This window comes from Aquarana catesbeiana, linkage group LG12, assembly GCF_042186555.1.
Source record: "Aquarana catesbeiana isolate 2022-GZ linkage group LG12, ASM4218655v1, whole genome shotgun sequence".
Taxonomy (NCBI): Eukaryota; Metazoa; Chordata; class Amphibia; order Anura; family Ranidae; genus Aquarana; species Aquarana catesbeiana.
Genome location: NC_133335.1, coordinates 14,513,995 through 14,540,511, shown reverse-complemented (window position 1 = coordinate 14,540,511; position 26,517 = coordinate 14,513,995).

Here is a 26,517-nt window from a genome sequence, read left to right as displayed (position 1 = left end):
CAAGCAAAACAACCCCACAAAAAGGAATATCCATTTTCATAATGTGGTAAGGCGGAACATGCCAACACACCAATAAACTTATATCAAATTACACTTATCAAGTCAAATTGCCTCATTCAAAGTCCCAAATTCCCTCCTCTTTTGAGGGGGAACCCATGCCATTTTTTTTTTTGTTTATTTTGTGTGTAGTTCCACCGAAAGATTCAAACCAGACACAAGGTCTGGTATTGTCGGGGATCAAAGTCGGATCCCTGTTCATTGAAGTCGGACGCATGTTGGACTTCAAGTCGCAGGGCAAAGTCGGATCCAAAGTTACATAGTAGGTGAGGTCGAAAAAAGACACAAGTCCATCAAGTCCAACCTATGTTGGACTGTCGTGTTGTACCAGTGTAAACCCGGCCTTAAATACAATAACGACTAATACAGGCTACATAATGCATGTGGCATGCTCAAGGATCCTAGAATGGGCTCCTAAAATAAGACCCTATCTTTACTGAAGAAGCTGTGTCCATCACAGAACTTTAGAACACCTTCACCGAGGTCACAAGAGGAAAAAAGCTCTATAAAAAAAAGAAGAAAAAAAAATAACAGGCTAGTGGCTTTGCAATAAGGCAGACTTTACCAAACCTCTGCAACCATTCAGCACCATTCAGACTTAAATCACTTACTGAGGAATGATTGATACCTTGGAAACAGCTAAAAATATGTGATGTTTGCACTCGGAGCAGTTAGAGAAAATGCATTATAGCTCCCCCCGTAATTTTAGATCATTTTGCTCTAAGCCGTGCCCTCGTGGCACAGTAGCTCACCCTAAAGCACCCGGCCTACTGCTGACTTAATTTTACAATGGGCGCATTCAAGGCCCCGAAAGAGGACCACGCCACTCTCCTTTAGAAGCTTTTAAGAGACTTTGCGCTCCCGGCTCCCGTAGGACTCAAGGCCTACTCATTCCTGCAGTTCTGTAAATAGGCTGAACCTGAGCGATTTCTTGATGCCTAGTGAAAAAAAAGAACGCTCCAGCGACTACTGTGATATCTTAGCTAAGAGCATGTAATTTAACACTGTGTGAAGAATTCTTATTAAATTATAACATGCTGCCTCTTGTAGGGCTGAATGATTTGTTGCTACACAAAAGACTCCAACAAAGACTCTTCCATATAATCAGACGCAGAAAGCCAAACACAAAGAAACAAACACAACAGCAAGGCTCAGAGATGGAGCGCCCGCCTGTAATTTTTTCGTGTTTATGTTAAGCGCTGTAGAAGCAAGGGAACTTGGGATATTTACAAAAAGCCAGGCAATTTCATTTGGTTAGAAAAAGAAAGCGTTTTCCTCAGGTTTTTTTTTTTTTCATTTTTATATATTGTAGAAATGTTTTGTAAGCATTAGTGCTTATTAATATCCTTTTTTTTTCTATTGTTTATGTTTCCTTTTTAAAATCTTTCATTATTGTTTGCAGCAGTAGCACAGCCAATACAAATCTAGCCACAACCCAACACAAGCTGTGTGTCTCTTTTTGCTCTTACATAATTACATAGTTAGTCAGGTTGAAAAAAGACACAAGTCCATCTAGTTCAACCATAAAAAAAAACCCCATTAATAAATAAAATAAAAAATATTATACAATCCCATATACACAATCCTATACCCACAATTGATCCAGAGGAAGGCGAAAAAAAACCCAGAAATGCAGGATCCAATTTGTTACAGCAGGGGGAAAAAATTCCTTCCTGATCCCAGAGAGGCAATCGGATTTTCCCTGGATCAACTTTACCTATAAATGTCAGTACCCAGTTATATTATGTACATTTAGGAAAGTATCCAGGCCTTTCTTAAAGCAATCTACTGAGCTGAACCACCTCTGGAGGGAGTCTATTCCACATTTTCACAGCTCTTACTGTGAAGAAACCTTTCGGAATTTGGAGATGAAATCTCTTTTCCTCCAGCCGTAAAGAGTGCCCCCTTGTCCTCTGTGTTGACCGTAAAGTGAATAACTCAACACCAAGTTCACTATATGGACCCCTTATATATTTATACATGTTGATAATATCCCCCCTTAATCCCCTCTTCTCAAGAGAGAATAAATTCAGTTCCTCTAATCTTTCTTCATAGCTGAGCTCCTCCATGCCTCTTATCAGTTTGGTTGCCTTTGCACTTTCTCCAGTTCCCTGACATCCTTTTTGAGAACTGGTGCCTAAAACTGAACTGCATATTCCAGATGAGGTCTTACTAATGATTTGTACAGATGATATCTCTCTCTCTCTGGAGTCCATACCTCTCTTAGTACAAGAAAGGACTTTGCTCGCTTTGCAAACCGCAGCTTGGCATTGGATGTTATTATTGAGCTTTTGATCTACCAAAACCCCCAGGTCCTTCTCCACCATTGATTCCCCCAGTTGTACTCCCCCCTAGTATGTATGATGTATATTCTTAGCCCCCAAGTGCATAACTTTACATTTATCAGCATTAAACCTAATCTGCCACACAGTCGCCCAATTAGACAGAGCATTGAGGTCGGCTTGTAAATTGGAGACATCCTGTAAGGACGTTATTCCACCGCATAGCTTAGTGTCATTTTGCAAAGACAGAAATGTTACTTTTAATCCAAGACCCAATATCATTTATAAAGATAATAAAAAGTAAGGAATCTTACATGCAGGATCAAAGTAGGGAAGCTTTTGTTAGGTACTTCTGTTATTTTGTTTAGACCAGTGGTCTCCAAACTGCAGCCCTTTGCTTGCTTTTATCCGGCCCTCGGGGCAATATTTCATCTTCTGACACCAACAAAGGGTCATAGTTCCCCTCACTGACACCAACGAAGGGGCACAATTTATCCCAATGACACCAACAATGGGGCACAGTTCTTCCCAAAGATGGGGCATTGTTTACTCCCACTGATGCCGGGACATTGTTCTACTTCCAGTGGACACAGTCTGGCCCCCATAAAGTCTGAAGGACAGTAAACTGGCTCTTCGTCTAGAAAGATTGAAGACCCCTGGTTTAGACTAGTGGTCCCCAAACTGCAGCTATTTGCTGGCATTTACCATGGGCGGCACAGTGGTGTAGTGAAGGGTCACTGGTTCGAATCCCAACCATGACACTACCTGCTTGGAGTTTGCATGTTCTCCCTGTGCCTGTGTGGGTTTCCTCCGGGTACTCCGGTTTCCTCCCACACTCCAAAGACATGCTGGTAGGTTAATTGGATCCTGTCTAAATTGTCCCTAGTATGTATGAATGTGAGTTAGGGACCTTAGATTGTAAGCTCCTTGAGGGTAGGGACTGATGTGAATGTACAATGTATATGTAAAGCGCTGCGTAAATTGACGGCGCTATATAAGTACCTGAAATAAATAAATAAATAAATAAATTTACCAGGCCCCTGGAGCACTATTCCCCCTACTGATAAGAGGCACTAGTCTTCCTACTGACAATCAGGGCTGTTTTTTCAGTGAGAACGAGGGGGAACGCAGTCCTGGCACCTCCAACACTGTATGTATTCAATGGCAAGGGGTACTGGGGGGGTTTCCAAGGTCTATTGATACTGGCTGCTGGGGAATCTGTTGTCGCTGGAGGGGGGTTTATTGTTCTGGGGGGGGGTTTATTGTTGGTGCTGGGGGGTCAGCTGTTGCTAGAGGGGCTAGTTGTTGCTACTGTTGAGGGAGGGGTCTATTGATGCTGGCTGCGGGGAGATGTGTTATTGCTGCTGAGGGTCTATTGTTTCTGAGGGGATCTGTTGTTGCTGGGTTGGGGGGGGGGTCTATTGTTTCTGGCTGCAAGGGATCTATTTTACTGCTTTACTTGTTATCATTGACAGATTCCAATAATTCTGTATTCTCTAAAAGGGCGGTACTGAGAGGTGGGTAAGGGCTGGAACCAAGGGACGTGCTCAGAGGTGGGTAGGGGGCAGAGACAAAGGATGACTCTGAAAGTGAAAGTTCTTGCACCTTTTCTCTAAGAAAAAAACCCTCCTGATAATCAAAGATGAGGCACCATTCCACTAACACCCAACAATGGGGCACAATTCCTCCCACTGACCCCCAATGATGGAACATTATTCTTTCCACTGATCTAAATGATGGAACACTATTCCTCCCGCTGATACCAATATTAGGGCATGATTCGCTCCAATGACACCAATGACAGAGAACTATTCCGTCCACTGACACTAATGATGGGGCACTATTAATATTTTTTACGCCCACTGACCAACAAGTCAGAGGCATTGTTTACTCCCACTGACGCTGGGGCATTTCCTAGCCCCACTGGACTCATTTAGTCTGCCCCCCCCCCGTAGTCTGAAGGACAGTAAACTGGCCCTTCTTTTGGAAAGTTTGGAAACCCCTGTTTAGACCTTCGTAGCTATGACTTGCAGAGTAGTGGGACCTGCCGCAGGTATGATAATAAGTGAGCCTAGGCTAAATTAATGTACTGAGAGGTTTTGAAAATAAAAATTAGATCCCATTGGTTACCAACATAATCTATCCAGGCCTAATCATTGGGTGGAGGCACTACGGAGCCACATTTATGTTTCATTTTAGTGACTTGTGATAGTTGATGTGTATGTATTGGCTCCATCGCTGTAAACCATATTATAGAGATGTTTGCTAGGACGGGCATTGGTTGCCTTAATGCGCCTAGTTATCTCACAAGTCTCCCAGCGACCATCCAGAGTGTTGAAGGGGCATGAAGCGGACAGAGACATTCACATAGAGCCTACAGTTAGCAGGGAATGCACTCAGACTCTTAAAGTCCAATCTCTGTAAGTTGGCCATGTGGGCCCCATGTTGTACCAGATCTGGGGCCAATTCCCTACTTGCTCTATTATTAGAACAGCCCTAGTTATAATATAACAGTCCATCACTGTCAAACATTTTATTACCTTGTAAGTAAACATTTCAGTAGCTTCTTCCTGCACTTGGGGCTCCTACTTTTATGGCCTATACCAATGGCCTAGAAACTGTGGCCCTGGGGCCAGATGCATCCCCTTTGCTTATCTGGCCCTTGGGGCACTATTCCTCCAACTGACACCAATTACTGGGAACTATTCCTCCTACTGACATCGACGGGGCACTATTCCCCCCCACTAAAACCAATGATGGGGCATTTTCTAATCCCACAGGCCACAGTATGGCCCCCCTAAATCCTGAAGGACAGTGAACTGGCCCTCTGTTTAGAAAGTTTGGAGACTCCTTGGCCTATACAAAGCTATTTATGTGATTTTTGGCGCATTGACAAAGAAACGTACCTACCTAATTTTTTGTAGAGCATCAAGGCATCATGTATTTTTTATTCCGTGCATTGTTGTGCACAAAGAGGGAGGTGTACTTGCTTACTCCATGTATGAGTGTTGGGTTGCCAATAAAAATGAACAGAAATTCACCACAACATACAGTCCATGTACAGCCCTTCGTTTTACCCTTCATTAACACGAATAATGATGCTCTTAAATGGGATTTTCACTTTTTTTTTTTGGAAATGGGAAAGAATTGGAGGCCCTCATATTTTATTTTTGATGTGCTCCTGTGGGGAATATTTCCATGGACATGAGCAGAGTGCACCATACATGTTCAGCTGAATGATCTTGAGGGGAAATATGCATTTTGGATCATTTTGGTTAATCACCTTTGTTTAGGCTTTGGTAAGGTGGAGCCATGGTTATTTGGCCATACTTCCTGTCACAGAGGCATTCATAAAGTAGGCCAGAAAAAGGCAATCCAATCTGCCCTGTACTGTCCTTCCCTCTAGACACCCAAGTGCAGAAGGGGCTGATGACCACTCTGCACTGAACCTGAGTCCTGTAAGGCTTTAAATAGGCCACTGGGCCCCAAAAGTCCATCAAACATGCATGCTCACACAAATGAGCACATGCAGAACGCTAATGCTCAGGTGCTCGTGTAGATGTGCACAGCTTTATGGACCCTTCTGCGAGCATGTGCATTCCTTTGAACACGAGCATTCCTTTGAGCATGGTCATGAGCATGGCTTTCCTGATAGTAAGACTGACAATTTCACCAGTTTCCCAAGTCTCATCTAAATTTAGACTGTTTAGTAGCTTTTAAATTTCTTTGCATCTTCTCTCTTTTTACAATTTAATTGTATTTTATGAAATCCTCCCTTTTTTTATATGGCTCCATGCCTAACGAGCTCTCTTCTTTTTTGAGCAGTAAGATCCTGCAGTTGAAGTTTTTTTCTTCAACGATGAGCCTCATTACCACCATTCCATGCCTTATACATAGATGTTTTATCGCTAGTTTTTCGTGTTCTTTAAACCTTTTTTTTTTTTTTTTTTTGTGAATTATATATTTGCCATAAATTGTCATAATGACATCTGGATGTTAGCTTGTGTAGTATAAGAAAATGTTGTCTTTTTTTAATATGGCCTGTGATGAAGGGTATTGTGTATCGTTGCACCTATACCGGTATCAGTTCAGACACTAAGCATTTGTACAAGTACTTGTACTTCTGCAAATGCTCTGATACTAAAACAGATAACTTTTATTGAGATTCCATTGTGACTTGCATTGACTTCAGTTAACCCCTTCGTGCCCGCGCTATAGCCGACTGACGTCTACAGCGTGGGCCCCTGGGGAGCGCGTGGCTTGCTCTGTGATCAGCCAGTCAATGACATTCGGCCAATCACAGATCGGAGTAAGGGGCCAATTTTGACTTCTTACCACATGATCAGCTGTCAGCCGAAGACAGCTGATCGCGTGATGTAAACAGAGCCGGTAATCGGTTATTTTTTTTTCCTCACGCTGACAACGTGGGGGGAAAAAAACCCGACCACCAGCTTCTGTCAGAGGGACATCGGTCCTGAACAGAGAGCCACCACCACTTCATTTGTGCGCACCAGTGCCACCTGCTAGTGCCCCTCGGTGCCACCTACCAGTACAAAACAGTGCTGCCTATCAGTACCCACCAGTGCCACCTACCAGTGCCCACCAGTGCCACCTATCAATGCTCACCAGTGCTACCTATCAGTGCCAATCAGTGCTGCCAATCAGTGCCCATCAGTGCCTCATCATCAGTGCTGCCTATCAGTGTCACTTACCAGTGCCCATCGGTGCCACCTATTAGTGCTACCTAGAGTGAGGGAAAAACATAATTGATCCCCTGCTGATTTTGTACGTTTGCCCACTGACAAAGAAATGATCAGTCTATAATTTTAATGGTCGGTTTATTTTAACAGTGAGAGACAAATAACAACAAAAAAATCCAGAAAACGCTTGTCAAAAATGTTATAAATTGATTTGCATTTTAATGAGTGAAATAAATATTTGACCCCTTCGCAAAACATGACTTAGTACTTGGTGGCAAAACCCTTGTTGGCAATCAGAGGTCAGACGTTTCTTTTAGTTGGCCACCAGGTTTGCACACATCTCAGGAGGGATTTTGTCCCACTCCTCTTTGAAGATCCTCTCTAAGTCATTATGGTTTTGAGGCTGACACTTGGTAACTCGAACCTTCAGCTCCCTCCACATATTTTCTATAGGATTAAGGTCTGGAGACTGGCTAGGCCACTCTAGGACCTTAATGTGCTTCTACTTGAGCCACTCGTTCGTTGCCTTGGCCGTGTGTTTTGGGTCATTGCCATGCTGGAATACCCATCCACAACCCATTTTCAATGCCCTGGCCGAGGGAAGGAGGTTCTCACCCACGATTTGACGGTACATGGCCCCGTCCATCCTCCCTTTGATGCAGTGAAGTTTTCATTTCCTCTTAGCAGAAAAACACCTCCAAAGCATAATGTTTCCACCTCCATGTTTGACGGTGGGGATGGTGTTCGATTTTGGTCTCATCTGACCACAAAATTTTCATCCAGTTCTCCTCTGAATCATTCAGATGTTCATTAGCAAACTTCAGACGGGCCTATACATGTACTTTCTTGAGCAGGGGGACCTTGCTTCCTTGAGATCATTGACAAGATTCTCCTGTGTAGTTCTGGGCTGATTCCTCACCGTTCCCATGATCATTGAAACTCTACAAGGTGAGATCTTACATGGAGCCCCAGACCGAGGGAAATAGACAGTTATTTTGTGTTTCTTTCATTTACGAATCATCAGACCAACTGTTGTCTCCCTCTAACCAAGCTGCTTGGCGATGGTGTTGTAGCCCATTCCAGCCTTGTGTAGGTCTACAATCTTGTCCCTGACATCTTTGGACAGCTCTTTGGTCTTGGCCATGGTGGAGGGATTGGAATCTGATTGATTGCTTCTGTAAACAGGTTTCTTTTATACAGGTGCAATATCGCAGTCCTGCTATAAGTCGCTGATCACCACCATTACCAGTATACAAAAATACACTAATAAATAAATAAATATTCCAGTATATACAGTGCCTTGAAAAATTTACCACATTTTGTCGTGTTACAACCAAAAAATGTAAAATGTATTTTATTGGGATTTTATGTGATAGACCAACACAAAGGGGCACATAATTGTAAAGTGGAAGGAAAATGATAAATGGCTTTCAGATTTTTTTTACAAATAAATATGTGAAAAGTGTGGGGGGTACATTTGTATGGCGCCCCCCTGAGTCAAGACTTTGTAGAACCACCTTTCTCTGCAATTACAGCTGCAAGTCTTTTTGGGGATGTCTCTACCAGCTTTGCACATCTAGAGAGGGACATTTTTGCCCATTCTTCTTTGCAAAATATCTCAAGCTCTGTCAGATTGGATGGAGAGCGTCTGTGAACAGCAATTTTCAAGTCTTGCCACAGATTCTCAATTGGATTTAGGTCTGGACTATGACTGGGCCATTCTAACACATGAATATGCTTTGATCTAAACCATTCCATTGTAGCTCTGGCTGTATGTTTCGGGTCGTTATCCTGCTGGAAGGTGAACCTCCGCCCCAGTTTCAAGTCTTTTGCAGACTCTAACAGGTTTTCTTCTAAGATTGTCCTGTATTTGTCTCCATCCATCTTCCCATCAACTCTGACCAGCTTCACTGTCCCTGCTGAAGAAAATCATCCCCACAACATGATACTGCCACCACCATGTTTCACGGTGGGGATGGTGTGTTCAGGGTGATGTGCAGTGTTAGTTTTCCGCCACACATAGCGTTTTGCTTTTAGGCCAAAAAGTTCAATTTTCGTCTCATCTGACAAGAGCACCTTCTTCCACATGTTTGCTGTGTCCCCCACATGGCTTCTCACAAACTGCAAACAGGACTTCTTATGATTTTCTTTCAATAATGTCTTTCTTCTTGTCACTCTTCCATAAAGGGCAGATTTGTGGAGAACACGACTAATAGTTGTCCTGTGGACAGATTCTCCCACCTGAGCTGTGGATCTCTGCAGCTCCTCCAGAGTTACCATGGACCTCTTGTCTCTTCTCTGATGAATGCTCTCCTTGCCCGGCCGGTCAGTTTAGGTGGACGGTCATGTCTTTGTAGATTTGCAGTTGTGCCATACTCTTTACATTTTCGAATGATGGATTGAACAAAACTCCGTGAGATGTTCAAAGATTGGGATATTTTTTTATAACCTAACCCTGCTTTAAACTTCCACAACTTTATCCCTGACCTGTCTGGTGTGTTCCTTGGCCTTCATGATGCTGTTTGTTCACTAAGGTTCTCTAACAAATATCTGAGGCCTTCACAGAACAGCTGTATTTATACTGAGATTATATTACACAATTACTAATCAGGTGACTTCTGAAGGCAATTGGTTCCATTTGACTTTAGTTGGGGGTATCAGAGTAAAGGGGGATGAATACAAAGGCTTGCCACACTTTTCACATTTTTATTTGTAAAAAAAATATGAATACTTTTTCAAGGCACTGTATCCTATAGTTTGTAGACGCTATAACTTTTGCGCAAACCAACCAATATACGCTTATTGGGATTTTTTTTTACCAGAAATATGTAGCAGAATACATATTGGCATAAATGTATAAAGAAATTTGATTTACATTTTTTATTGGATATATTTTATAGCAGAAAGTAAAAAAATGCTATAAATAAAATTGTCAGTCTCTTTTTCTTTATAGCGCAAAAAAAATTAAAACCGCAGAGGTGATCAAATACCACCAAAAGAAAGCTCTATTTGTGGGAAAAAAGGACGTATATTTTATTTGGGTACAGCGTCGCACGACTGCGCAATTGTCAGTTAAAATAAAGCAGTGCCGTATTGCAAAAAATGGCCTGGTCATGAAGGGCTAGAGGGGGAGTAAATCTCCCCAAGGTCAAGTGGTTACAAAACTAGTATCTTTAGTTTTGTGTTTTTGTTGGCTATTAAATTACTTTATTACAGTGGAACCCTAGATTACGAGCATAATCCATTCCAGGAGAATGCTTGTAATCCAAAGCGCTCGCATATCAAAGCGAGTTTCCCCATAGAAGTCAATGGAAACGAAGATAATTCCTTCCACGTTGACTTCTATTGCATGTAATACTGCATGTGGCCAGAGGTGGGGGGGGGGGGCACTGGAGAGCCTCGGAAATACTCGGGGACAGCTCAGCTGAAGGCTCGGAAACACTCGGGAATGGAGTATTTCCGAGTGTTTCGGAGTATTTCCGAACAGCTCCGAACCGTTCCGAGTGTCACCGGCGCCCCCGCACCTCTGGCCAAATGCCGTACTGCACACACCATTAGCTTGAATTTATGCTTGTCGTGCGAGACAACACTCGCAAACCGAGTCGGAATTTAAAAAATATACGTTGCTCGTCTTTCAAAACGCTCGTTAACTGCATTACCCGTAAACCAAGGTTCCACTGTAATTTTGTCAATGTCAAAGAACAAAAAGAAAAAAAAGTAAAAAAAAACATCCATCAGGCCTTGCAGAAAGTATAAAACCACCACATAATAGGTATAGGGACATAGGGAGTTATTTACTACAACTGCATGGTGCAAAATCTGGTGCAGCTCTGCATATAGAAACCAATCAGCTTCCAGGTTTTATTGTCAAAGCTTAAGTGAACAAGATGAAGTTAGAAGCTGATTGGCTACCGTGCACAGCTGCACCAGATTCTGAGTGCCCCAGTTTTAGTAAACCCCCCCCCATAGAGTTACAGTGAACATTGATTTTTGATTAAATGTGATACATTTACATTTTGGAATACTTTTTTTATTTTTTTTTAAATCAATTAATTTTTATTGATTATTATAACAAACATTTTTGGAATATTTTTGAATAAATATATTAGTATTATTTATGGGGTATGTCCGGCTTCAGGTAGAACACCCAAAAGATTAGCACCTCAACCCAAATAGTTAATTATATGAAGGAAGAAAAGGAAAAAAACGGGATTTGGGTTAATTATATTTGGGTCGATCGGTTGTTCCATATGTGGTCTGGCTCGTTTTTTTTTTCGCTTCTTTGATTCGTAAACCTCCTGATGAAGCTAAATGCGAAACGTGTTGGGTTAATATACGAAAAAGCAATCTCTGTTTAAAAGCTGAAAATCCGCCCTGTGACCATCTGTATCACCAGTTGTTGATCATTTATGACCCAAGTGGTTTTGTCTATATATTTTTAACTATATTCTCATTAAAAGTATTTCAAGTTTTATTTCATTGGTTTTCATTACTATTTGTCAGCACCGTTAAAATCTGTTTTTTTTTCCTCTCTTCCTTCATATAAATCTATTAGTACTTTAATTATTCAGAAGCCACGTGAGTCAATGAATGTAACCACTGTTGGGACCATGGTTGTCACATTTTGGTTATATTACTGTTTATTTACCAAATATGGGGGGGGGGGGGGGGAATAGTTAGGGCAGTCACATGATCGCATGTCCTACTGTCCTTTAACATGATTGGCCAGTGTACCCCTGTACCCCTTTTTCAGTGTACGCAGTTACTACACCTCTTCTCTGTTTGTGAATCACACAGCACAGGAAGCAGATGCTCAACCAAATGTCTAGGAACAGTTATTGTCTTCCACCAAATGTCTTGTGAAGGCTGCAGGGAGCGCTGGCTCGCCTCCCTCTCTTCTCCACTCTGCTTCAGTGCACAATCCCAGTATTAGATGATGCCCTACATCAGCACTTCTCCAATCTGAGCAACAGCTAATGATGACAAACCAATGAGAAATAGATAGCGCTCATTTGCATAAAAATTAAAATACATCTAAAGGCGCTTTTCCTTTTTTTTTTTTTCTCCCCCCCATTTCTTGTGCGAACAGTTGCACAGCCAATGGCTACGTCTTTTTTTTTTTTTTTTTTTTTCTGACAGCGATCAGATTTCACTTCTTAAAGAGAGATTTGCATGCAGATTTGTTGAGCGTTTTATTTAGATCGGGCTATAATTAAGTAAGCATTCAGCGCACAAGAAATATCTTTTCTGCAAGCATCTGAATAGGTTTAACTCAGCTGCTGCCAAGAAGACTGGAAGGATCATAATACCGGGGATACACATTGCAATCTCATGAGGCAGCACTTTCTTAACAGTCACAAACATGTATGGTAAAGTTCTTCACTCGGCAGGAACGGGCGTCTGCAGATGTTCGTGGAAGAAATCAGCCTACATTTGGAATATGCTGTTCCTTCGTTCAGGTTTCTAACTGTGAGATCCTCTAAAAAAATGCAAGTTGCAATCTTGTAGAACACAATTTAGCTTTTTTAATAAATATACACGATATATAGCCAAAGGTTTGTGGACACCTGACCATCACATCTACGCTATATGGCCAAAAGTGAGTGGACATCCTCCAAATGATTGAGTTCAGGTGTTTCCAGTCAAGAGTGGTAATTCTACAATATCCAAAGACACCGTAGACCAGGGGTGGGCAATCAATTTTCCCAAGGGGGTATGTGATAACTGGGACTGGGAGGGCCATAATAAATATGGTAAGCAAGCACCTCCTTGGGCCAAATATACATATCCAGCAGAGCGGCCTGTCTATGGGAACCACTGTTGTGCACAACCCCAGGCGTGGAACGTCCTTCCGCAAGAAGGCAGAAGTTCAAGCGGATCTTCTGCCACCTCCTACCACTTATTGGGTGGTCCACGTGGTACATTTATGATACTCATCCAACCAGAGTATCCAACGTTGTCCCGATGAGATCCTCTTCTATTCTGCCTCCTCTTGGTTCCACTCCGACATGTTGATTGTGACATCATCAATAGATCCTCTGGCTCTTTCTGGTTCAGCCGGCTTGCCTCCTGATGATGTGGCACTAGGCACACCTTCATCCTCATCTCTGAAGGAAGCACTATGCACGTTAACATATCCCAGGAGGCTAAGGGAGGACAGTGCATATAATTTGCCTAGGTGAATGATGTGCATGGGGGGTGTGTGGACGCTTTTTTTCTAGTGAAGAAATAAAAACCGTCCCTATTCTGGCAGGGAGGGGTGGAGAGGAAGGAAGTCTCTCCTGAAGGTGAAGATCCACCTTAAAGGAGATGTCCAGCCTGAGCTTGTTTGGCTGGGCTTCTCCTATGGGTCACAGGAGTGCTATTCGTTTTGCACTTCTGTGACCCGTTTTCAGCAGAGAGCCATCGGCGGTGTTCGATCGCGCGGTTCTCGGTGCAGAGGCGACGGGGGACATCCACCTAAGTAAGTATGATTCTGGGAAAAAAAACATACTTCTCTTTTAAGGTCGACTAGTGGGTGCATAGGCTCTACCCCTTACCTGTGGGGTGGAGAGTGGGACCTGGCAACACCTCCCCACATGCCCTTACTCGCATCAATTCCTAGCTGCTCATCTCCCTTGGTCACTCAAGGGGTGGCGTCACCCTTCCTACATGGCCAGAGCTGCTCGGAAAGTGCACAAGTGCAATCGCTACCTTCTTGTGGACAGGCAGACCAACAAGGTCTTCCAAAGAAGCAGAGCTGCCACCATCTTGTTGAATGTCCAGCCTGCATCCAGGGATTTCTAATTTCTGGTTGGCCTCATGTGGGGTGGACAGGGACAGCCAAAGGGTCGGATGTGGCCCAGGGGCCATAAAATGCCCAGGTCTGTTGTAGACAATAGTGCTCTTCCAACCTTGTGGTAACAATTTAGTGAAGACTTTTTCCTGTTCCAGCGTGACTGTGCCAATGTGTAGAAAACCAGCTCCATGAAGACATAAGTTTGACGGTGATTGCAATCTTGCTTTCGAAAGGGGCAAGCTCTGCCATTGTTATCCTGCTTTACTACCTAAAGTGTAGAAAAACAGCTCCATAAAGACATAGTTTGACCAGTTTGGTGTGGAGGAACTCAAGTGTCCCGCACAGAGCCCTGACCTTAACCCTACTGAACACCTTTAGGATGAATTGGAATGCAGAATGAACACAGATTCACATTAGTTGCTAACATTCACCCAGCAAATTGAATATTCACCATACTTGGTAAACAGCCTCTCTATCTTTAGTAAATCAACCACAATGGGGTTGACTCTGTGCTAACTGGAAAACCCAAGAGGCTGCAAAATGACATATCAGCTGGAAGCTACACTGAGCAGACATCTGTGTGCATGCCACCTTACACCTGCCTTATTACTAACACTTGTTCACACTTTCCTGCTGAGCACCATTCAGGCACTAAATAAATTCCCCACTGAGGAGCTTAATTGGTAACCACCTAACTAGGGCTCCTGTTTTTGAATTCTTCTGGATCAACAGCATTAAAAGGGAAGCTGTCAGGATCAAAGTGTGGCAGTGGGGATTGCTATCTTGCTTTTTCGAAAGGGGGCAAGCTCTGCCATTGTTATCCTGCTTTACTACATAAAGTGTATGCCTGTGCTAAATACAATAAAGCCTGTTGGATACATCTCCATTGTTAGTGGCCTTTTTTTCCTTGTTTTATCTTCCTAATACGCTGCAAAGTACAAAAAAAAAATACCGGTTGATCTGCCAAAAATCCAGTTGAGTTGACAATGATGCCACTGCTGCATTGAGATCCCAAACAGAGTTGGTAGCCCTGTGCAGGTCTCTTCCACTAGACTAGACTACAGAACAGCTAGGGGAAGATGTTCTGTAGTTCAGCAGGAGATGATCTTTCCTATGTCACAGTGTTTGGGCCAGACTGGCCGTTTGCAGGCCTGAACCAGGCCATGTGGGATAGCCATGACATCATTCTCCCATCTAAGCTTCAACAAAGAGTTTAGACAGGCAGCAATGATGCAGCTCTAAAAATGCTTGGATGGGTAGGTATGCATGCATGGGGGGGTTGGGGGGGCTAAGTGCTGGAGTTGTCTGGTTGTAAGGAGAAATTTGTTTTGTTTAACCACTTCAGCCCCGGAAGGATTTACCCACTTCCTGACCGGGCCATTTTTTTTGCGATACGGCACTGCGTCTCTTTAACAGACAATTGCGCGGGTCGTGCGACGTTGTACCGAAACGAAATTGATGTCCATTTTTTTCCCCACAAATAGAGCTTTCTTTTAGTGGTATTTGATCACCTCTGCCATTTTTATTTTTTGCCCTATAAAAAAAAAAAAAAATAGCGACAATTTTGAAAAAAAAACCAAACAATATTTTTTACTTTTTGCTATAATAAATATCCCCCCCCCCCAAAAAAAAAAAAAATGTAAAAAAAAGAATTTCTTCCTCTGTTTAGGCCGATATTTATTCTTCTACATATTTTTGGTAAAAAAAAAAAAATTCCCAGCGTATATTGATTGGTTTGCGTAAAAGTTATCACGTCTACAAAATAGGGGATAGATTTATGGCATTTTTATTATTATTATTATTTTTTTTTACTAGTAAAAGAAAGGTGCAGCAATTCCAGAATTAGGGGGAATCAGTGGATCTCCTAACAATTGGCCAGGACAATTACTACCTGGCAAACTAAATTTGTTAGCAACCCTGCCTAAACACCAGGGAGCTACACACTTCACAATTATGTGCCACTTTGTGTTGGTCTTGACCAGGGCAGCCATCAGAAATTCTTGGGCCCCTTACACAGCCCCACCCCCCACACAAACCTGTATATATGTCAGCCCCCCCCACCTGTATATATGCCAGCCCCCCCCCCACCTGTATATATGCCAGCCCCCCTCACACCTGTATATATGTCAGCCCCCCTCACACCTGTATATATGTCAGCCCCCCACACACACCTGTATATATGTCAGCCCCCCCCCCCACCTGTATATATGCCAGCCCCCCTCACACCTGTATATATGTCAGCCCCCCACACACACCTGTATATATGTCAGCCCCCCCCACCTGTATATATGCCAGCCCCCCTCACACCTGTATATATTTCAGCCCCCCACACACACACCTGTATATATGTCAGACCCCCCACACACACCTGTATATATGTCAGCCCCCCCCACACACACACCTGTATATATGTCAGCCCCCCCACACACACACACCTGTATATATGTCAGCCCCCCCCACACACACACCTGTATATATGTCAGCCCCCCCCCACACACACCACACACCTGTATATATGTCAGCCCCCCCACACACACACCACACACCTGTATATATGTCAGCCCCCCCACACACACACCACACACCTGTATATATGTCAGCCTCCCCACCTGTATATATGCCAGCCCCCCTCACACCTGTATATATGCCAGCCCCCCTCACACCTGCATATATGTCAGCCCCCCACAACACACACCTGTATATATGTCAGCCCTCCTCACACCTGTATATATGTCAGTCCCCCCCCCCCCCACACACACACACACATACACCTGTATATATGCCAGCCCTCCTCACACCTGTATATATGCCAGCCCCCCTCACACCTGTATATATCAGCCCCCCCACCTGTATATATATATGTCAGCCCCATACATACACAAATCTGTAAACACACAAGCCTCCCTGCACACAAACAGCCCCCCTCCCTTTCCTTCACAGCCCCTACTTGTAAAGGAAATCTTCCTGCCTAGTCCCAGCTCGTTTTCACAAAGCTGACATGTTGCTGACACAGAGGAGCACAGTACAGGCAGCTCACATGAGGGGTGCACATGGACATAGTAGCCAGAGGTGGCAGTAAAGAGCTCGATGTCTGAGCTCAATGACACAGAGAGCAGTAGAAGCTGCGAGATCGTTTCTATAGTGCATAACATGGCCCCCCCTTCACCCCTCCTGCCTTCTTCTGGCCTGGATGGGCCCCTCGGGCGCTGGGGCCCCTTACAGCTGTATCGGCTGTACCCCCCTGATGGCAGCCCTGGGCTTGACCAGTGTAGCCCAGATGTCCCCAACCTTCTTGATCCTGCCCAGCCACTCATTCTCCACCTTCCCCCTTACCATTACCTAAATTAACGAGACCACACATGAAATTGGAGTATGAATGGCCATAGCAGCCTTTTTTCATTAACAAAATATTAAGATTTCACAACCTTTAACACATAAACCTCTGTAAACAAAAACTATCAGTCACTCAGTCTGTTGGTCTTTGATGGCATCCCAAAGTTAACACGTATTCCACCTCTACACTGCGGGACCATTTACCATGATAGGCCTTCAGCCTTACCACACCAACTCGGAGACAACCCCCTTCCTGCAGTGCAACCATTACCGTATTCCAGCTAACCGTTCTAACTGGAATACACCAGAGGGGAACATACTACCAATGAGTCCCCCAACACTTCCAACCTCGTATGTTTTTCTGACACCATCAAAGACCAAAACACCGCCACCGCTCAGCTTCTATGACGGAACCTGCTCACACTGCTCCTGAAAAGAAAGAAAAACAGACTTCCTAACCTTCTGCCCCATCTTCTGCCCCTACCACTGCTGCCTGGGAGCCCCGCCTCCCCCTTAAATAAACAAAACCCCTCCCACTCTGATCATTTACACCAGGGGTCCCCAAACTACGGCCCGAGGGCCAGATGTGGCTCTTTGCTAGCCTATATCCGGCCCTTGGGGCACTATTCCTCCCACTGACACCAACAATGGGGTACTGTTTCTTCCACCGATACCAATGACGGGATAATATTTCTTCTGTTGATAGGGGCACTACTCCTCCTCCTATTGACCACCAACCCTGAGGCCATATTTATTCTCACTCATGCTGGCCCGAGACATTTTCTGCCCCCCCACTGGCCACAATCTGGCCCTCCTAAAGCCTGAAGGACAATAAACTGGCCATTTGAAAAGTTTGGAGACCCCTGATTTACACCAATCCTTATACTCCCCTTCCTTGCAAAACCTCCCTGCTTTTAACCCTGTGTGGCCTCCCCTTTTCACACTGTCGTGCCCGGCTCTACTCTATCTGTCTCTTCTTTTCCTTTCGCTTCAGGCCTCACTATCACATAAAATCCCAATAAGATACATTTTTACGTTTCTGGTTGTAACGTGACAAAATGTGGAAAATTTCAAGGGGTGTGAATACTTTTTCAAGGCACTGTATATAGCAAAAATGTATAATATTTAAAAAAAAAAGAATGCTCAGTGACCCAACACTTTACCGCATGTATCTATTTACAAGAGAAAGGAAGGATAAAGATTGGGAGACATCAATAACATCACATCGCCTTTTCAGCCCAAGTCTTTCTATGACCAAAGTGGTTGCGCTTTATGAATATTGACAAGAGCGAGCTGCTGTAGTGTTGGAGCCGCCAGCGTCAGAATTTGTCACTGTCACCTTTACAAATGTTGCCCATTGTTAAGGAAATTGTATGTGTAAGGTAAGACTGGCCAAGACAAGAAGGAGGCCGGGGTACGAGGCTGTGGGAGACGAGGAAACAACACTTTTATGTGTCCTATTATACCGCCACAACAAGCCATAAATAACGGTGACAAGTTTCCGTTCCCTGTGTCTCTGTGAAAAGTCCTTGACCCGAGCTCCGGCTCCTTGTCTGTAGTGTTCGGGGGTGCCAGGCATCGGCGTGATAGATAATACCGTATAGCCACTGACAGCTGGATGGATTTTCCAGTTTGTGTTCGGGACGGGATCAGATATGCTGTATAAAGCAATAACAAAGCACCGGCGCAGACACGCTAAGAAAATATTAACCGCCTCGCTGCTAGGTCATCCCTCAACGCTCAGCGTCAAATCCATGCTGATACATTGTATAAATTGGGTTCTCTGACTACATATCTCCAAGTCCATAGAATACATCCTATTTAACGACTTAAAGCGATTGTAAGGGTTTTTTTTTAAATGACAAACATATCATACCTACCTCCACGTGGCCCCGATGCTCATCTTCTGGGGTGCCCCCGGCAGCTCTCGCGGCTCCTCCCCTAACCCCCTAGGAGAAGCGCTCTCCCCAGGGGGGTTGCCTTGCTGGCGCGCTCCCAAGTCCAGCATTTATCGTCCATAGCCGCCGAATGTATGACTCTGCCCCGCCCCCCTCTGCCGCCGTCATCGGATTTCATTGACAGCAGCGGGAGCCAATGGCTGCGCTGCTATCAATCTATCCAATCGGGACACGAGACACCGGCCGGAGCTGGTGTGCTCGTTCCCGTCGCGCAAATTTCGGGGCTCGGGTAAGTATAAGGGGGTGGGCTCGGGGGGCGCTGCTGCATTAAAAAATGTTTTTCACCCTAATGCATAGAATGCATTTAGGTGAAAAACGGCGAGGGTTTACAACCCCTTTAAAGAGGTTGTAAACCCGTTACAACTACTTTAACCTACAGGTAAGCCTAGATTAAGGCTTACCTGTAGGTGCAAGAACTATCTCCCAAACCTAAAAGGTGTAGGAGATATTTGCAGAAATAGCGGCACCGATGTCTATGGCGCATGCACCATAGACATCAGGCGCACTGAGTGTTCCTTCTCTAACGGCGATCATGCGCGCATGCGTGGGAGTGACGTCATCGCGGCTCCGGCCAGTCACAGAGCCGGAGCTGCGATACCCGGAAGTCACTCCGTAATAGATGGCGGCGTCGGAGGAGGCGAACGAGGGCTGATGTGGGGGCTTCGATCTCAGGTAAGTTATTCATAATGAGCTAGTATGCTATGCATACTAGGCTAGCTTATTATGCCTTTGTTATTTATGCCTATGGCTTTACTTCCTCTTTAAGGATTGGGCCTATTTTTCAGGCTCCGTGTTTACAAGTTAAAATCATTTTTTTGCTAGAAAATTAATTAGAACCCCCAAACATTTTATATATATTTTTTCAAACACCCTAGAGAATAAAATGGCGGTTGTTGCAATACTTTCTGTCACACCGTATTTGCGCAGTGGTCTTACAAGCGCACTTTTTTTTGGGTAAAAATACTCTTTTTTTGAATAAAAAAATAAAACAACAGTAAAGTTAGCCCAATTTTTTTTATATCGTGAAAGATAATGTTATGCCGAGTAAATTGATACCCAACATGTCAGTCCTGACCTCAACCCGATATAACATCTTTGGGATGAATTAGAGTGGAGACTGCGAGCCAGGCCTTCTCGTCTGACATCAGTGCCTGACCTCACAAATGCTCTTCTGGAAGAATGGTCAAACATTCCCATAGACACACTCCTAAACCTTGGGGACAGCCTTCCCAGAAGAGTTGAAGCTGTTATAGCTGCAAAGGGTGTGGCTGCACTACTGCTGATCTCCTGAGCTCCAGAGAGGCCTACTGATCCAGGGAGCTTGATTACTCCCTATACCCAGAGTGGATGCAGGAATCTGGGGTGGATCCAGGGGAGGATCCCCCGGATGGCCAGAGTACCGGTCCTCCCATACCAGTGTTTGAGGACCTGGGAAATGGCCCAGCTAAAGGTGAAAGCCTGTCAGCCTACAGAAAGAAGGTTTGTGCTAGTATTGCGAGAATTGCCAAGGAGGAGGAAGTACTGGCGAAGTTGAAGTTTGACTTCAAACATAAAAAAATTGCAAATGACCGGCTTCACAGTTCTAAGAGAAGACAGATGCGGCCTGAGTTAATGGCTTTGGAGGCTGAAGTGGAAAAGCAGAGTCTGCTGGTGGCCGCATTGAAAGAAACCAGCGGAGCTTTCAAGGAGAAATATGGCAATGAGGATCGCTTCCGTACAATGCGCAGAGGGGCCATAGAGTCCAGTGGAGGAGAAGCATCACCAGAGTGCAAGAAAGAAAGGTCAGTGCAAAGCAAAAAAGTTTCTTCGGGCTTGGACTGTGTTTCTGGCCAGCACGCTGGAAAATCTTTACGTTCTGAGCCAAGTATCAGTATGCCTGCAGAAAGTGGAGAAAGCTCTGGCACACAGGCTGCGGGTGATCAGCATTCAGGTGTTTTGACTGCCAGTATGCCACTGGGCCAAGGAAGTTCTGTGCCCTTGTCACCGCAGCAGGAGGCTATGGAGCAAGATGATCCATCTGAGCCTGTGAAGGGAGCAGGAATGCTTAAATTAATCACAGAAATGGAATCCCCTTTGCATGGTCGCAAGTTTTCCGTGTCTCTATCATCTGAGGATGAAGAAGAGGATAATGATGTCCCCCCAAAACCTTTGAAACATCGGTTGGCTGAAAAAGCTGTTTTTGTTAAAGATTTGCCTATACAGCATAATGGAGATGTAGTTCCTATAGATGGTGCTGTAGAGGGCAGTGGAGAGCAAGCTCATCTCCTGGCTGAGACTCCCACCTGTGTACAGAGAGCCAGTGAGGGGTGTGCAGACTCTGCTGTGAAGAGTGCTGATAAAGACATCTCTGCTGTTATTAACCCTTTAGTTACTGGTAATGAAGTAAGAATTACCAAGGGTAATGTAGATGATATTTCTGTGTCAGAAGTGTCTGTTCCATCTGTTGATGATAATGTTGTTTCTAACTTATCTAGAGAGGGGTCTGTAACTAAAAGTGATGTGCAGGATGTTGCAAGGAGTGCAGTTATTTCCTATGCTGCAGCGGTGGCTGCACCTGTCCCAAGGGTGAGTAGGGCCAGTTATTCTGCGGTCACTAGGACTGATGTGGGTGAAGGTCAGGCCAATCTGACACCATCTGGTAGCTCCTTTAAACGCCGCAATGTGGTCCAATTGAGGTGGACTGGAGAAGGCCCCCCCCCAAATAGGAGAGATGTGGTGAACCGTATTCTGGGGATGGGTTTTAAAGCGGAGGAGATTTTTGCCCTTATCAGCCCAGTTGGGTCATATGAGTATGACCTCTCCTTTGTCAAGGCGGAAGGATTAGATGTCTTTTGGGAGAGGTATGAGCAGAGGTGGAAGGAGTCCCCAAAATGGGCAGGTTTGTCACCCAAAGTAATCTCTCGCCAGCCATTATATAAGAACGTCACCATTCTAGTACGCAATGAGTCCATTCCTGCTGCGGATCTGGTGGTGTGGTTGGGGAGATATGCTGATGTCCAAGCTCCATTGAGGAAAGTTGTAGATGATAGGGGGATTTGGACAGGAGGATGGACGGTGTTGGTAAAACTGCATGTCACGGGTAATGTTAAGCACATCCCTTCGTCTGCCTTTATAGGTCGTGACAGGATTATTACTTTTTATGCAGGGCAACCAAAGTTGTGTCATCGCTGTGGTGAAAAGGGGCATTTTTCAAGCTCATGTTCTGTGCAGAAATGTTCCCTCTGTCAGGGCTCAGGGCATGTTGCAAAAGACTGCAATAGTATTCGTTGCAATCTTTGTAACAAGTTAGGTCACCCCTATAGTCTTTGCCCTGAAGCCCTCCATAATCAGCCAGAGGTGGTGGAAGAACTTCTAAGGATGGAGGAGGAGGAACGTGGGGGGAAGCAAGGGGTTGGTGGAGCTGTTTCAGCTAGTCCTGAGGGTCCCCCCCAGGTGTCAGTTTCCCAGCCTGAAGGTGTGATCCCTACTGTGTCTGCTCCCCAGTCTGTGCTCCCTACTATGTCTGTGTCTACTTCTGTTGTGTGTTCTTCCCCAGTGTTTCAAGTGCCCAGTGTTCCAAAAGTAAATAAGTCATCCAGATTGGCTGAGGCTGCCAAAGGGGCAGATTCGTGCAGATCTGAGGTGGCAGCTTCATCTGGGCCTTCCCTAAGGCAGCGTAAAACCTCTAGTGGAGGTTCTAAGGTGAAGAAGGGGGAAGTTGCCACTGCTAATAATGTAGATGAGGTCTTTCAGGGTAATGTTTCAGGGGAGGAGGGAGAGTGGACCAAGGTGGGGAGAAGGAGGAATAAGGTAGTCCTGACCTCTGCCTCCTCGGTTTCATCCTTAGAGGTAGATGATCTATCGCTGGGAAACAAGTTTGGGTCCTTATCTGAGGGGGAGGAGGAGTCTTCTAATTCCATGTCTCAGATGGAGGAGGATGAGGTAGAGTGTTCTCTAAAGAGGTCAAGGTCTCCAGTAAGGGGGGAGGGAGCTCAGGCTAAGAAACGCCTACCTCAATCATCCTGATGGCAGTTCCCACTCCGATAAAGTTGGCAACGATTAATGTTGCCAGCATAAAATCTGTAAGGGCTCGTAATATGGCCTTATTTTTGCTCAGCGAGATGGATGCTGATATTTTATTTTTGCAAGAGACCCGGCTAAATAGCCTTGCCGATGTCCACCTGGCAAAGAGGGAGTGGAGGCGTGGGCCCTCCTTCTGGTCTCTTGCGGCTGAGCCTTACAGCGGAGTTGCAGTACTTTTTACTGGCATGGTAACGTGTCGGCGGGTTATCGAGGTAGAGATTGGAAGGTGTATGGTCCTGGACGTCTCTGTGAAGGGGCATGATCTGCGTTTAATAAATATTTATGGACCTCAGACTAGATGGGAGAGGAAATGCCTCTTTACAAAGATTAAGCCTTTCCTTTTTACATCTCGGCAAGTTGTCTTCGGAGGTGATTTTAACACCGTTACTAGGCCCAAAGACAGGAAAGGCTCCACTGACAGCCTGAGATATGATAGCGTTTTTCTTAATACGATAGCCAGGGAAGCAGGTCTGGAAGATGCGCATATTAAGCGTTGTCCAGACAGCACGGGGTACACATTTAGGCGAGGCAGTTGTGAGAGCAGGATAGATAGGTTTTTTTTAAAAGGGGACTCTGCCTTTTCGGCTCCTGAGTGTCGTATGGTGGAGTTTTCTGATCACCTTTTGCTGTCTGTGATTCTCAATGTTTCAGATATACCACCTAAAGGAAAGGGTATTTGGAGGATGAATTCGGCTCTGCTGGATGACGAGGAGGTAAGACAATCTTTTGAGGATTTTTTTCAGGCTCAGGTAACCATCCTGAATTTCTGCAGCAGTAAGTCGGAGTGGTGGGAGCTTGCCAAAAGCCGGATTAGTGGGTTTTTCAAGGCCATAGGAAAAAGGAAACAGCTTGGTAAGTACATTGCCTACCAGCAGCTGCGGAGAAAGCGTGATCGCCTTGTCTCGAGTGGTGGAGATTCCGGGGCAATCTCTGAGGTGAAACTTCTCCTTAGGAAGTATCAGTATGACCGGCACGCTTCTTTGGTTCTGGAAAGGGACTACGGGAAATATCACTCGCCCGACCCTTATCAGAACTGCAAACAAAGCGCAGCAGTTAAGACGGTTGTTGGGCTAAGGGATAGTACGGGCTCTTTGACGAAATCCAGGTCAGGGATCCTGGAGGTCTCAAGGTCTTTTTATGTGGATCTTCTGGGGGAGAAGTACCTCGATCGGGCAAAGATGTCGAGTTTTCTGGATTCTACACCAGGTTTGGGAAATAACATTCCGCTTGCAAGTTTGACAGGGGGAATCACAGCAGAAGAGGTAGTCAAAGCTATAGATGGTCTGGCTATTAAGAAAACCCCTGGGCCAGACGGATTGACGGCTGAATTTTATAAGATTTTCAAATCCAGCTTGGTACCTTATCTTGTGGAGGTATTTAACGGCTGTCTGCAGGAGGGTTCACTCCCTCCCTCCATGAGACAATCTGCTGTGATTCTGTTGTCAAAAGGCAAGGATCCCTCGATGATTGAGAATTGGCGCCCCATTAGCCTTCTCAATGTCGATAGAAAGATTCTGGCGAAGATAATTTTTTGGCGCTTGTCGTCAGTAGCAGACAAATTGCTTTCTCGTCAGCAGCACTGTTCGGTCCAGGGCAGAAGCACTTTTTCAGCGGTGTTAGCTGTCCGGGAGGCTCTGGAACGTTGCAGGGCTGAAGGTTGGGGAAAGTATTTGCTGGCACTGGATCAGGCGAAGGCTTTTGATCGTGTCAATCATGAGTACCTCTGGCTTCTCCTTGACAAGTATGGCCTGGAGGGTGGGTTTATTGGATGGCTTAAGACTTTATACAGAGAGGCAGAGAGCTTCATGCTTGTTAACGGTTGGGTTGGACAGCCCTTCGGGGTTGGATCGGGGGTGCGCCAGGGGTGTCCGCTGAGCCCTTTGCTATACGTGTTCGCAATCGACCCCTTCATCAGAAGGCTAGAGAGCGGACCGTTGTGCGGGGTGCCGGTGGGCATTACTGGTGAGCCGCCCTTGAGGGTTGTAGCCTATGCTGATGACGTTTCTGTCTTTATCTCTGGGACAGAGGAGGCACAGGAGGTGGTTTCAGTTATAGAGCAGTATTCCGAGGCATCAGGCTCCAAGGTCAACCGTGATAAAAGTGAAGTTTTTTGGATGAGCGAGGGAGGTGAGAGCTTTGCACTTCCGGACACCTTCCCGAGGCCTCAGCAGAAAGTCAAAGTATTAGGCATCGAGTTTGGCCCTGATGATTACAGTAAGTCAAATTGGGAAGCCAGGCTGAATGATGCTGATGTCAAGGTGAAATGCTGGAAAGGGTGGCGGCTCTCCTTGAGGGAAAGGGTGGACTTGATTAAGACCTACCTGATTCCTACCTTTTTGTATGTCAGCTTTGTTTGCATCTTGCCAGAGTCTTGCTATACTAGGATTTATAGTTGTTTCTTCCAATTATTATGGGGGAACAGGCTGAATCTTGTGAAGCGGAATGTGACTTACCTATCTAGGTGGAAGGGTGGCCTAGGGATGGTCAACCCGGTTGTGTTCTTCTCTCTGATGTTTTTGAAACATAATTTTGGTAACATGCTAGCAGAGAGACCGCCTGGATGGGTGGGTATTTTCCAGATCTGGTTTAGACCTTTTCTGGGCTGTTGGGAGAGTGGCGGGCCAGTGAAAAGCCTAAGGATCAAGCATGGTAAGCTCCCGGCTTATGTTGCCCTGTGCCTGAAAATTCTTAAACGGTGGCATGTGACAGCAGAGGATATCAGGTCCCTTCCTAGGAGACTCCTGGGGGAGAAGATCGTGGGTACTGTCTTTCATGCGCCACTGGCCTTAAGGGATTGCCCAGGTCATATTATGAGGGAGGGTTTACGTTTAATAAATTCTGAGCGGATTCCCTTGAAATTTAGGGACCAGGCCTGGCTCGCTTTCCACGGTAGGCTCTATGTGAGGGGGAACGTGAAGTGCCGCTCTTTGGACAATCGTGGTTGTCCAAGAGTGGAGTGTCAGGGTGAAGTGGAAACCATGGACCACTTCTTGCTTCAGTGCCCTTTCAATATAGAAGTCTATAAAAAGGTGGGGAGGGCTCTGAATATTCCTTTCCTGCCTTGCATGTCTTATGCTGAGTGGGTGTATGGAGCATTGCAGAATCGCAAGGGATTTGATTTGGACACTCTTTTTCTAGTCAGCTTAGTAGTCCGATATTACACCTGGAATGCACGGTGTCAGGTATCCCTTCGGCAGAAAGTCCTTCCTGTTCCGGTGGTGGTGTGTGAGATTCTTGGTGAGGTAGGGAAAATTCGGGGTCTTGAGAAAGACAGATGGCGGCAAAGGGTCTGGATAAAGGCGTGGAGGAATATCAGGCCTGTAGCTGCTGTTTGTTGATCTCTGGGT